The sequence below is a fragment of the Rhinoderma darwinii genome, chromosome 1, assembly GCF_050947455.1.
Source record: "Rhinoderma darwinii isolate aRhiDar2 chromosome 1, aRhiDar2.hap1, whole genome shotgun sequence".
In the NCBI taxonomy this organism is placed as follows: Eukaryota; Metazoa; Chordata; class Amphibia; order Anura; family Rhinodermatidae; genus Rhinoderma; species Rhinoderma darwinii.
The window spans coordinates 472486129-472498437 of record NC_134687.1 but is presented as its reverse complement, the minus strand read 5'-3'; the positions used below and the strand labels follow the sequence as shown (position 1 = coordinate 472498437).

At 45.4% G+C, this 12309-nt stretch overlaps 1 protein-coding gene across 1 annotated transcript in view; it reads left to right on the top strand.

Annotated features, from left to right (window-relative positions):
• AACS (acetoacetyl-CoA synthetase) overlaps positions 1-12309 on the top strand; it is a 102149-nt gene that overhangs the window by 30217 nt on the left and 59623 nt on the right. The window lies entirely within an intron of this gene.

Below are 12309 nucleotides of genomic sequence, written 5' to 3'. Positions count from 1 at the left end.
AGTAAAGTATCATGGAACATGCTACAGAAACCATTCCATTCAAAGATCTGCCACAAATCTGCCACGTGTGAATAACTTTAAAGTGAATGTCCACCTTTTATAATCCTATTTTTAGGTCGAAATTCCTTATTATATCTTTATAATGGCTGGAACTCTGTTTTTCTGATACATAGCTCCTAATCACCTGCATAAAACTAGATTTAAAGGGTAACTAAACGTTTAACAAACTTCTGACATGTCATAGTGACATGTCAGAAGTTTGGAATGGTGGGGGTACGAGCACTGAGACCCCCACAAATCGTTAAAACGAAGCGGGAGAAGCGCTCAGCCGCTTTGTTTATGTTCGGCTTTTTTTGGAAAGCCGATGTATCTGACTACAGGCTCATAGACTTTCTTAGTTTTAGCGATTGGTGGGGGTCTCAGTGCTCGGACCCCCACCAATCAAAACTTCTGATATGTCACTATGACATGTCAGAAGTTGGTTGAACGTTTAGTTACCCTTTAAAAGAGAATATGTTAACTGCCTGCAGCTGCCAATAGAGGGTACATAGGTGCTTACTGCATAGTGTTCTATTATTGCGTTCAATGTATAACCGTATGCAGTATGTTCCAAATCTCTCTCTAGTGGTGGCTGCAAGCAGTTAGCATGTTATCGCTTAAAGTGCAACTAAACTTTTAAAAAACTTTTGACATATCATAGTGATATGTCAGACATTTTGATCAATGGGGGTCTCAGCACCGAGAACCCCACTGATCGATATAACGAAGTGGCAGAAGCACTTGGCGGAGCGCTATGCCATTTAGTTTATGATTGGCTTTCCTCGGAGTAGTGTACAAGCTCAATAGAAAGTCTTAGTCCGTACACCGCTCGCTCGGCTTTCCGAGGAATGTTGATCAGAAACAAAGCGGCACATCGCTCACCTGAGCGCTTCTGCCACTTCGTTTTAGCGATCGCTGGGGGTCTCAGTGTTTGGACCCCCAACGCTCAAAACTTCTGACATGTGACCCCCAACGCCCAAAACTTCTGACCAGTCAAAAGTTACCCTTTAAATCTATGTATATGCAGGGGGACTCTGTATCAGAAATGTTTTAACTCTGACCACTAAAGATATATTATGAAATAAATCAGCATAGAATTTTTTAACCTATTTAGATTAGATTAAAGGGGTTTTCCCACGAGGGACATTTATGACATAGCCACAGGATATGTCATAAATGTCAGATAGATGTGGGTCCCACCTCTGGGACCCACACCTATCTCTAGAACGGGGCCCCTCAACCTTGTTCTACCTCTGTCGGCTGATTTCCGACCATGAAAGTGAAAACAGTGTAGCTCGCTGAGCTACACAGTTTTTTTTTTTTTTGTAAGCCCCATAGAACTGAATGGTTGTTACGGAAACAGTGTAGCTTGCATGCTACGCTGCTTCCATAACTGCTATTCAATACTATGGGCGTTATGGAAACAGCGTAGCTCAGCGGGCTACGCGGTTTTCGTAACTCCCGACCATAATGTCTATTCACACACCCGACACTTCGGTAAAATTTGTGTGGGACTTACAGCAGCACACACGCGTGATCACGCTGTGCTGTCATTCATAGCGTGATCTAACGAGATCACGCTGTGCAGCGATTAAGTCTCACACAAACGTTAGCGAAGTGTCGGCATTGTGTATAGACATCGCGTCCTGGCTGGAGGCAATGTCTATTCACTCTCAAGACACATCAGTAAAGTTAATGTGGGTGTATGTGACAGCACAGCATACTCTCGCTAGATCACGAAGTGCTGAGTACAAATGGACATGAATGGAGAGAAGTGTATGACGCTGATTGGTCACTGATTGGTCAGCGTCATACACTTCTCTTTACAACGCCCACTTGGTCAAAAGTTAAAAAACGCCCATTAAGAAAGTAATTAGCATAAATCTAAAATTGCTCATAACTTGCTCAAAAATTATTGTTTTTCAAAATAAAAAACACTGTTGTTATCTACATTACAGCGCCGATCACATTATGTAGGAGATAGGCCACTTATAATGTGGTGACAGAGCCTCTTTAACGGGTTCCGCCGGTTTTCCTTCACGGCATCCGTCGTTTTGCTGGACAAAACAACAGAATCGATTCTGATGTGAATAGAGCCTAACATGTGTTTTTGGCACACCTTGATTTTCACAAAGCTCATCTGTATAGTGTTGGGATTGTGTTCACTCTCTAAACAGACGTGTGACTTCATGGTCAGGATGTAGGAATGCAGCCAAAGTCAATGTGTTGCAGATACTTTGTATGTATTGTATGTCTTTTCTTTCTGAGCTCGAGAGCCTTGAGCACTGGAAAAATAAATAGAGAGGAGTGGTATGCATCCTTGGTGAGAGAGAGATATCTACTGTGTAAGGTGTAGTTCACACTGCTTTTTTTTTACTGGCAGAAAAAAATCTGCAATTTTGAGGCAGATATTGAAATGCCAACATTTTGTAAGCCTTATGAATCTAATGCTCATGGAAATAAAATAATGCTGCAGATTTTAAAATCCGCAGCATGCTCATTTTGTAACGGATATTCACTGAGAATTTAACACATTTCAATATCGACTCGGTGAAATCCATGTTATATTCTCAAGAAGATCCACATGTAACGCATGCGGAATTTGCTGCGGAAAAATCTGCACCAAAATCGCCACATGTGTGGGTACCATAAGGCTGGGTTCCCACGTAGCGTAAACGCTGCTGTAACGTCTATGGCCGCAGATCGTCGTCCTGACTCACCCTCTGACGGCCGCGGCCATGGACGAGCGAGTGCCCGGCGGCATCTCCCTCCTGGGAGACGCCGGCACTCACTTCCTGGTCTGGACACTGTCTCCCGCAGGGCGCGTGTGCCCGCGCGTGCACGGCCTTAAAGGACCAGTAAGCGCACAGTTGCAGAATACTGCAATTAGCCCAGAATGCTTCTGGACTATAAAAGGGGCTCTGCATTATCGATCCTTGCCTGAGCATTGTTGTGTTACTTTAAGTTTGTCCTTGCAAATGGTCTCCTAGTGTTTTCCAGTTCCCAGTGTCAGGTGCTACTGTGCCTCTGTGCCTTCAAGAGTTGGAGTCGTGTTGTGCCCTCCGCTGCATTTATTGTGTCACACCCTGCCGGGTGTCTGTCTACTGTCGGAACCTCATCTTTGCCTGAATCCACCGCTACTGTCTACATTCCCTCAGGTACCCTTTCTGAACTATAGACATTGCATTATACCTATTTGGCCAGCTGCTATCCCGCTACGCGGTACACCCCGCGCCGTGACAGTACGCTCAGGCCATGGACCCCGCTGGTCAATTCAAGGGCCTATCACCTTCCCAAGCCATGCAAGCGGACCTGCAGAACCTGCGAACACGACAGGATCAACGCCTTGTGGCAGTAAACTCCATGGCACTACAGTTAGGGGCGCTAGCTGCTTCTTCCTCTGCTCCTGTTCCAGCTTCTCTGATTGATCCTCCTGCTACACCTCCTGTCCGCACCGGTTCTGATCCTCGGTTTCTCGCTGCCACTACTATCTAGTTTCTACGGAGATGCAAGCGCGTGCAGGGGATTTCTCAACCAGTGTCATATCCACTTCACCCTGCACGCCAGAGCATTTCCTTCAGACGCGCCAGTATTGCCTTCATTGTTTCTCTGCTTGCGGCAAGGCCCTGGTGTGGGCGAACCCAATCTGGGAACGACACGGACCCGAGACTTCCAGGGGTTCCTGCGGTTATTCCGCACTGTGTTCGATGAGCCTGGACGAGTTTCATCGGCAGCTACTTCTATACTGAACATTCGCCAGGAGAACACCTCCGTGGGCGAGTACACCATCCAGTACCGGATCCTGGCAGGAGAGTTGTCCTGGAACAATGAGGCGTTAGTAGCTTCCTTCTGGCATGGTCTGTCATCCGAGATGAAGGACAAACTAGCTGCTCGTGATCTACCACCTACCTTGGACGACCTAATTTTACTTGCCATCCGGGTTGACATGAGGCTCAGAGAAAGATCCCAAGAGGTTCGTCGAGAGAGAAGACTCCTTAGGTTGGCTCCCAACTTCTATCAACCACTCTTGTCCTCATCTGTTGCTCCATCTGAGGTCCCGATGCAAGTAGATCTGCTTAGACTATCTGTCCAGGAGAAACAGCGCAGGCGCACTTCTGGACTCTGTCTATATTGCGGCCTCGCTGGCCATTTCGTGCGTCTGTGTCCCCAGAAGCCAAAAAACTCCAACGCCTAGGATTGGTTGGAGAGACAACCCTGGGCGACACAGCATTTGACAGAGAACTCTCCTCCACGTTATCCATCCCTGTGACTATTGTTGCTGGCGAGAGGCCCCATCCGGTCTCTGCCTATCTGGAGTATGGCTCTGCAGCCAATTTTATACGCAGAGACCTTGTGGATCTTCTTCACTTGCCTACTACCCTTCTGGAGAAGCCGTTGATCGTTGCCTCAGTAGATGGACTGCCGCTGCCCGACCCAATATTGTCTGTGACCAAACCGCTGAGGCTTCAATTGGGGGCCCTTCATTCTGAGCTCATCTCCCTGTTTGTCCTACCCAAGGCTGTTAACCCCGTGTTGCTGGGTTTGCCTTGGCTCCGTCTACACGCCCCAGTCCTGGATTGGAACTCTGGAGAGGTTCTCCAGTGGGGTCCCAAGTGCCTCAACCGCTGTCTGGGGCATATTCATCCGCTTCAGCCTCCTCCGCATTAGTCAATGGCAGTGTTGCCCTCTTGCTACTCTCAGTTCTTGGATGTCTTTTACAAGAAGGAGGCAGAGACGTTGCCACCACATCGAGCGTATGATTGTCCTATTGACTTGGTCCCTGATCCGTCTCCTCCTCGCGGTAGAGTATACCCTCTCTCCTTACCTGAAACCCAGTCGATGTCTTCCTATATTAAGGAGAATTTAGAGAGGGGCTTCATATACGCAAATCCTCATCCCCGGCTGGGGCCGGGTTTTTCTTTGTTAAAAAGAAAGACAGATCCCTCCGACCCTGCATTGACTACCGGGGTCTCAACCAGATCACGGTAAAGAACAGATACCCATTGCCTTTAATCTCTGAACTGTTTGATCGCATACGGGGGACAAAATTAGACCTGCGGGGGGCCTACAATCTGATCCGTATTCATTAGGGTGACGAGTGGAAAATGGCATTTAATACACGTGATCGGCACTACGAATACCTAGTCATGCCCTTTGGCCTGTGTAACGCCCCTGCGGTCTTTCAGGAATTCGTCAATGACCTGTTCCGTGATCTCCTCTATGTGTGTGTTGTGGTGTATCTTGATGACATTTTGATTTTTTCCCCAGATCCAGTAACTCATCAGAGACATGCCGCCAAGTTTTGCTTTGATTAAGGGAGAATCACCTATATGCCAAGCTGGAGAAGTGCGTGTTCGAGAGAAAGTCTCTACCCTTGCTGGGCTACATCAACTCCGATCAGGGCCTCAAAATGGATCCTGAAAAGGTATAGGCTGTCTTGGAATGTCCAAGCCCTCAAGGCTTAAGGGCCATACAGCGCTTCCTGGGATTCGCCAACTTCTACTGGCTGTTCATTCCCAACTTCTCCTCACTGACAGCTCCCATCTCTACTCTCACCAAAAAGGGCATGAATGCCAAGGTGTGGACTCCAGAAGCAGAAGCCGCGTTCAAGAGCTTAAAGAAGGCCTTCACGTCAGCCTCAATCCTTCATCATCCTGATGTGTCCCTACAGTTTTCGTTCGAGGTGGACGCCTCCTCTGTTGGCGCTGGCGCACTTCTGTTCCAGAAAGGTTCCAAAGGCAAGACTGTGGTATGTGGCTACTACTCTAAGCTTTTTTTCTCCCGCAAAGCGCAACTGCTCGATTGGGGATTGGGAGTTACTGGCCATCAAGCTGGCTATGCAGGAGTGGAGACACCTACTAGAAGGCGGAGCTCATCCAATCCTGGTCTTCACGGACCACAAGAACCTCACCTATCTCCAGATGACCCAACGGCTGAACTCTCGTCAGGCCGGGTGGTGCTGTTCTTCGCTCGGTTTCAGTTTGAGCTCCACTACCGCCCTGCCGACAAGAATGTGAGGGCCGATGCCTTGTCTATGTAGTTTGAGACAGAAGACACCTTGGAGTCCCCACAGAATATCATTGACCCTTCCTGCATCATCTCTGTCAACACTCTGCAAGTTAGAGACATTCCTCCGCGAGGAAGAATCCTTCGCTGGGGACACAGTTCCAAGCTTGCAGGTCACGCTGGTGCCCGTAAGACCCGAGACCTAATTGCCCGTCAGTTCTGGTGGCCCACGCTGCCCAAAGACGTCACAGATTTTGTCTCCTCCTGCACTGTGTGCGCAGAAAATAAAGTTGCCCACTCCAGACAATCTGGTCTGCTCCAGCCACTGCCTGTGCCCGATGTCCCCTGGCGACATATTGCAATGGACTTTGTTACAGATCTGCCTCTCTCTGCTGGATGCAGTGTGGTCTGGGTGGTGGTGGATTGATTCTCCAAAATGGCTCATTCTCTGAACTATAGACATTGCATTATACCTGTTTGGCCAGCTGCTATCCCGCTACGCGGTACGGCCCAGTGGATCCACACCCCGCGCCATGACAGTTGCAGATTTTCTGTAACGGAATTCTGTGCGGAAATTCCGCAGCATTTACAGTAGCAGCAAAGTGAATGAGATTTAGAAAATCGAATGCCCACGCTGCGGAAAAAACCCCACAGAAAAGTCATGCGGAAAGTGGTCTGACTTTCAATTCCGCAGCATGTCAATTTATGCTGCTGGTTCTGTGCAAAGATTCTGCATGTTTGGCCCATAGACTTCAATGAGGAGTATAAATTGCGCAACAGCTTTGCTTTAAAATTAATGTTTAACACTAAGGGTATGTTCACACGGCTTATTTTCAGCCGTTTTCCGGGCCGTAAACGCCCCGAAAAACGGATAAAAATACGGAGGCTGAACACCTTCAAACATCTGCCCATTGATTTCAATGGGAAAAATGGCGTTTCGCCCCGTAAAAAGGAAGTGCCTGTCACTTCTTGAGCCATTTTTGGAGCCGTTTTTTATAGTCTCAATAGAAAAACAGCTCCAAAAACGGCCGTAAAAAACGCATCAAAAAAACGCTTGATGCATAAAAAACGGCTGAAAATCAGAGGCTGTTTTCCCTTGAAAACAGCTCCGCATTTTACAGCCGTGTTTTGTTTGCTGTGTGAACATACCCCAAATCCGCAGCAATATGAGCAGGAAAAACACACTATTTGGTGCAGATTTTTGTGACAGATGTACCAGCGTTTTTCTTGAGATTCTGCTGCAGATTTTCTGTTGCAGAAAATCTGCAGCGTATTCTGTGTGTGGGAACATACCCTAAGGCCGCGTTCCCATGTGTCGCATACGCTGCGTAAAAACTACCTGGAACCCGCATCACATTCTGTCTGATAGGCCATAAATTTTTTGGGACTGGAAAATCCCTTTAATCTGCAGCATGTTTATTATTATTGTGAATTCCGTGCTGAACAGCCGTGGATTAGCTCCATTAAACTACAATGGGGCTAACCCTTGTGCGAATCTGCTGCCGAATGTGGCAGAAGGTCAGCTGCTGATTTAGAAAATCTATGTGAACAAAGCCATATACTGCAGTTCAGATGGGAACAGCCTTCAAGAATTCCACTCTGTAGGTTATATAGGTTATAATAAGGGAAGGCTTTTTGTAATAAACACATGAAAATGTCCCGGTGACTGATAAACATACCAGCAAGATAAAAGGAATGTCAAGGAATCTTATTTTTACTGACTGAGACCTTTCTTGGCTTTATTACTAGGAAATTAAATGTACAGCAATCCCCCTATTTTTTTTAACATTTGTTTTACAAGCTATACCCTAGTTCGAGCCTGTTCATCCCAGAGATGTAATGAAGTTTATGGGTATGTTCACACGGCCTATTTACGGACGTAAATCGGGCGTTTTTGCCCCGAATTACGCCCGAAAATAGCGCCTCAATAGCGCTGACAAACATCTGCCCATTGAAAGCAATGGGCAGACGTTTGTCTGTTCACACGAGGCGTATATTTACGCGCCGCTGTCAAATGACGGCGCGTAAATAGACGCCCGCGTAGAAGAAGTGACCTGTCACTTCTTTGGCCGTAATTGGAGCCGCTATTCATTGACTCCAATGAATAGCAGCGCTAATTACGGCCGTAATTGACGCGGCGTTCAAGCGCCTGCACATGCCGGTACGGCTGAAATTACGGGGATGTTTTCAGGCTGAAACATCCCCGTAATTTCAGCCGTTACGGACCCCCGCCGTGTGAACATACCCTATAGGAAAAACTAAATTACCTACTGCATTATTGGAGATACAGTGAAGGAAATAAGTATTTGATTCCTTGCTGATTTTGTAAGTTTGCCCACTGTCAAAGACATGAACAGTCTAGAATTTTTAGGCTAGGTTAATTTTACCAGTGAGAGATAGATTATATATTTAAAAAAAAAAAAAAAGAAAATCACATTGTCAAAATTATATATATTTATTTGCATTGTGCACAGAGAAATAAGTATTTGATCCCTTTGGCAAACAAGACTTAATACTTGGTGGCAAAACCCTTGTTGGCAAGCACAGCAGTCAGACGTTTTTTGTAGTTGATGATGAGGTTTGCGCACATGTTAGATGGAATTTTGGCCCACTCCTCTTTGCAGATCATCTGTAAATCATTACGATTTCGAGGCTGTCGCTTGGCAACTCGGATCTTCAGCTCCCTCCATAAGTTTTCGATGAGATTAAGGTCTGGAGACTGGCTAGGCCACTCCATGATCTTAATGTGCTTCTTTTTGAGCCACTCCTTTGTTGCCTTGGCTGTATATTTCGGGTCATTGTCGTGCTGGAAGACCCAGCCACGAGCCATTTTTAATGTCCTTGTGGAGGGAAGGAGGTTGTCACTCAGGATTTGAAGGGTAAATGGCTCCATCCATTCTCCCATTGATGCGGTGAAGTCCTGTGCCCTTAGCAGAGAAACACCGCCAAAACATAATGTTTCCACCTCCATGCTTGAAAGTGGGGACGGGGGTTCTTTGGGTCATAGGCAGCATTTCTCTTCCTCCAAACACAGCAAGTTGAGTTAATGCCAAAGAGCTCAATTTTAGTCTCATCTGACCACAGCACCTTCTCCGAATCACTCTCAGAATCATCCAGATGTTCATTTGCAAACTTCAGACGGACCTGTACATGTGCCTTCTTGAGCAGGGGGACCTTGCGGGCACTGCAGGATTTTAATCCATTACGGCGTAATGTGTTACCAATGGTTTTCTTGGTGACTGTGGTCCCAGCTGCCTTGAGATCATTAACAAGTTCCCCCGTGTAGTTTTCGGCTGAGCTCTCACCTTCCTCAGGATCAAGGATACCCCACGAGGTGAGATTTTGCATGGAGCCCCAGATCGATATCGATTGACAGTCATTTTGTATGTCTTCCATTTTCTTACTATTGCACCAACAGTTGTCTCCTTCTCACACAGCGTCTTACTTATGGTTTTGTAGCCCATTCCAGCCTTGTGCAGGTCTATGATCTTGTCCCTGACATCCTTAGAAAGCTCTTTGGTCTTGCCCATGTTGTAGAGGTTAGAGTCAGACTGATTAATTGAGTCTGTGGACAGGAGTCTTTTATACAGGTGACCATGTAAGACAGCTGTCTTTAATGCAGGCACCAAGTTGATTTGGAGCGTGTAACTGGTCTGGAGGAGGCTGAACTCTTAATGGTTGGTAGGGGATCAAATACTTATTTCTCTGTGTACAATGCAAATAAATATATATAATTTTGACAATGTGATTTTCTTTTTTTTTTTTTTATATAATCTATCTCTCACTGGTAAAATTAACCTAGCCTAAAAATTCTAGACTGTTCATGTCTTTGACAGTGGGCAAACTTACAAAATCAGCAAGGGATCAAATACTTATTTCCTTCACTGTATTAGGGATGTGTCTGACAAGCTTTTTGATGGTTTCCCTTAGCAATTAGTAGTATTTAAAATGTTACTCTGTACTAGAATACAAGTCTCAGGATGAGTACAAGATAAATAATACAATGTATTTACGACGTTACATCAATCAGCGTAACCACTGACCGGTGAAGTAAAAAACATTGATTATCTCGTCATAATGGTGTCTGTCAAGTGGTGGGACATATTACACAGCAAGTGAACAGTCAATTCTTGAAGTTGATGTATCAAAAGCAGGAAACTTGGCCAAGTGTAAGAATCTATAAAGGAAAAATTGTGATAGCTAGACAACTGGTTATGGGCATCTCCAAAACGACATGCATTGGTTTGTACCTGCCAAAAGTGGTCCAAGGAAGGACAACCGGGAACTGGCGACAAGGTCATGGCGCTCAAGGCTCATTGATGCGCGTGGAAAGTGAAGGTTAGCGTAACTTATGCGTTTGGGGCTACGTAGTCACAGACTGGTTAGTGTACCCATGGTGACCCCTGTCCTCTGCCAAAAGCTCCTACAATGGTCAGAACTGTACAATAGAGCAATGGAAGAAGGTGTCCTGGTTTGATGGATTATGTTTTCTTTGACTTGTGGACGGCCGTGTGCCTGTGTGTCGCTTACCTGGGAAAGAGGGTACATCCTGATGTCATATGGGAAGAAGACAAGCCGGCGGAGGCTGTGGATGTTACTTTGGCACGTATAACTTACCTAAACATTGTTGCAGACCAAGTATACCCCTTCATGGCAACTCGTATCCCCTAATGGCAGTGGCTTCTTTCAGCAGGATGATGCACCATGTCATGCTGCAAAAATTGTTCAGGAATAGTTTGAGGAACAGGATAAAGAGTTCAAGGTGTTGACTTGGCCTCCAAATTCCCCAGATGTCATTCTGATAGAGCATCTATGGGATGTGCTGGAAAAACAAATCCATGGAGGTCCCACCTCGCAATTTACAGGACTTAAAGTGTAGCTAAATGTTTGACAAACTTCTGACATGTCATAGTGAGCGCTCAGCCGCTTCGTGTCTGTTCGGCTTATTCCGGAAAGCCGATGTATCGTGTACGGGCTCCTAGACTTTCTATTGAGTCCATACACTGATACATTTATTTCCGGAAAAAGCCGAACAGACACGTAGCGGCTGAGCGCTCACACGAGCACGTCAGCTGCTTAGTTCTAGCGATTGGTGGGGGTCTCAGTGCTCAGACCCCCACCAATCCAAACTTCTGACATGTCACTATGACATGTCAGAAGTTTGTGAAACGTTTAGCTACACTTTAAAGGTTCTACTGCTAATGTCTCGGTGCCACATAACACATGACACCTTCAAAGGCCTTGTGGAGTCCATGCCTTGACGGGTTAGAGCTGTTTTGGCGGCACGAGGGGAACTTACACAATATTAGGCAGGTGGTTTTAATGTTATGGCTCATCAGGGTATGCTATTAAGAACATAATGTGTCCAGATTAATTAGTGTATTGTAAAATGTAATAAAGTTTTCATTTTGAATTTGTAATACTGAGTTATATAGAACTCAAAATGGATGATTCCTTATTTTAGTTGTTCAGGAACAACCGTTACTTAGATTAATAGAGTACCCTGCTCGAAGAGAGAATTAGCAAGGCACAGACCATATGATATGTTTATTGGCATCCATTGGCTTGACTGGTTTGAAGCTAATGTTCCCTCCCCTAGATCCTTTTTATGTTCAGAAGGATAGACCTTTTATCTTGTTAACTTTGACTAGGCATACACTTCAATAGAAAAAAAATTAGAATAATCTAATGCATCCTGGGATATTATAGAAATAAGCCAGTGTCCTATGTATTTGGTTTGAGCAAGGTCAGAAGTCTTGTGCATCAATCATCCCATAGTATGGGTATACAAGAAAAATGGAATTAAAAGTGCTACATCCAGCCAAAATTGTCATCACGTTCCATAATATTTTACAGTCCAAGGGAAAAGGCAAGAAATTGCCTGGATTTCTTGACCATAAACACAGATGCATTTACAATGTTCTGTTTATATCTCTTTCCATTATTGCCTATAAGAAAAATACCATTTGCAAACCATATAGTTTATTTTATCCCCTGCATTTCTCCATTTGACCACCAGAGAGCAGTAGCACCTAACCGTTTTTAACTCCATTCTTGTTACTGACATGGGGCGATCTCCTATCTTCACAAATTCTATTAGAATTATTTTACTCGCAGAAATGTGTATGAAAGTGTTAACCTTATTTCCAGATTTGTTGTAAATGTTCGCTTGTTCTGCAATTCTCACTTCATTAAAAATCAATCTCTTCCCATAATTCTTCATTGCCGGCCAGTCAGTTGTGCTCAACTTGGGGTTATTGCACT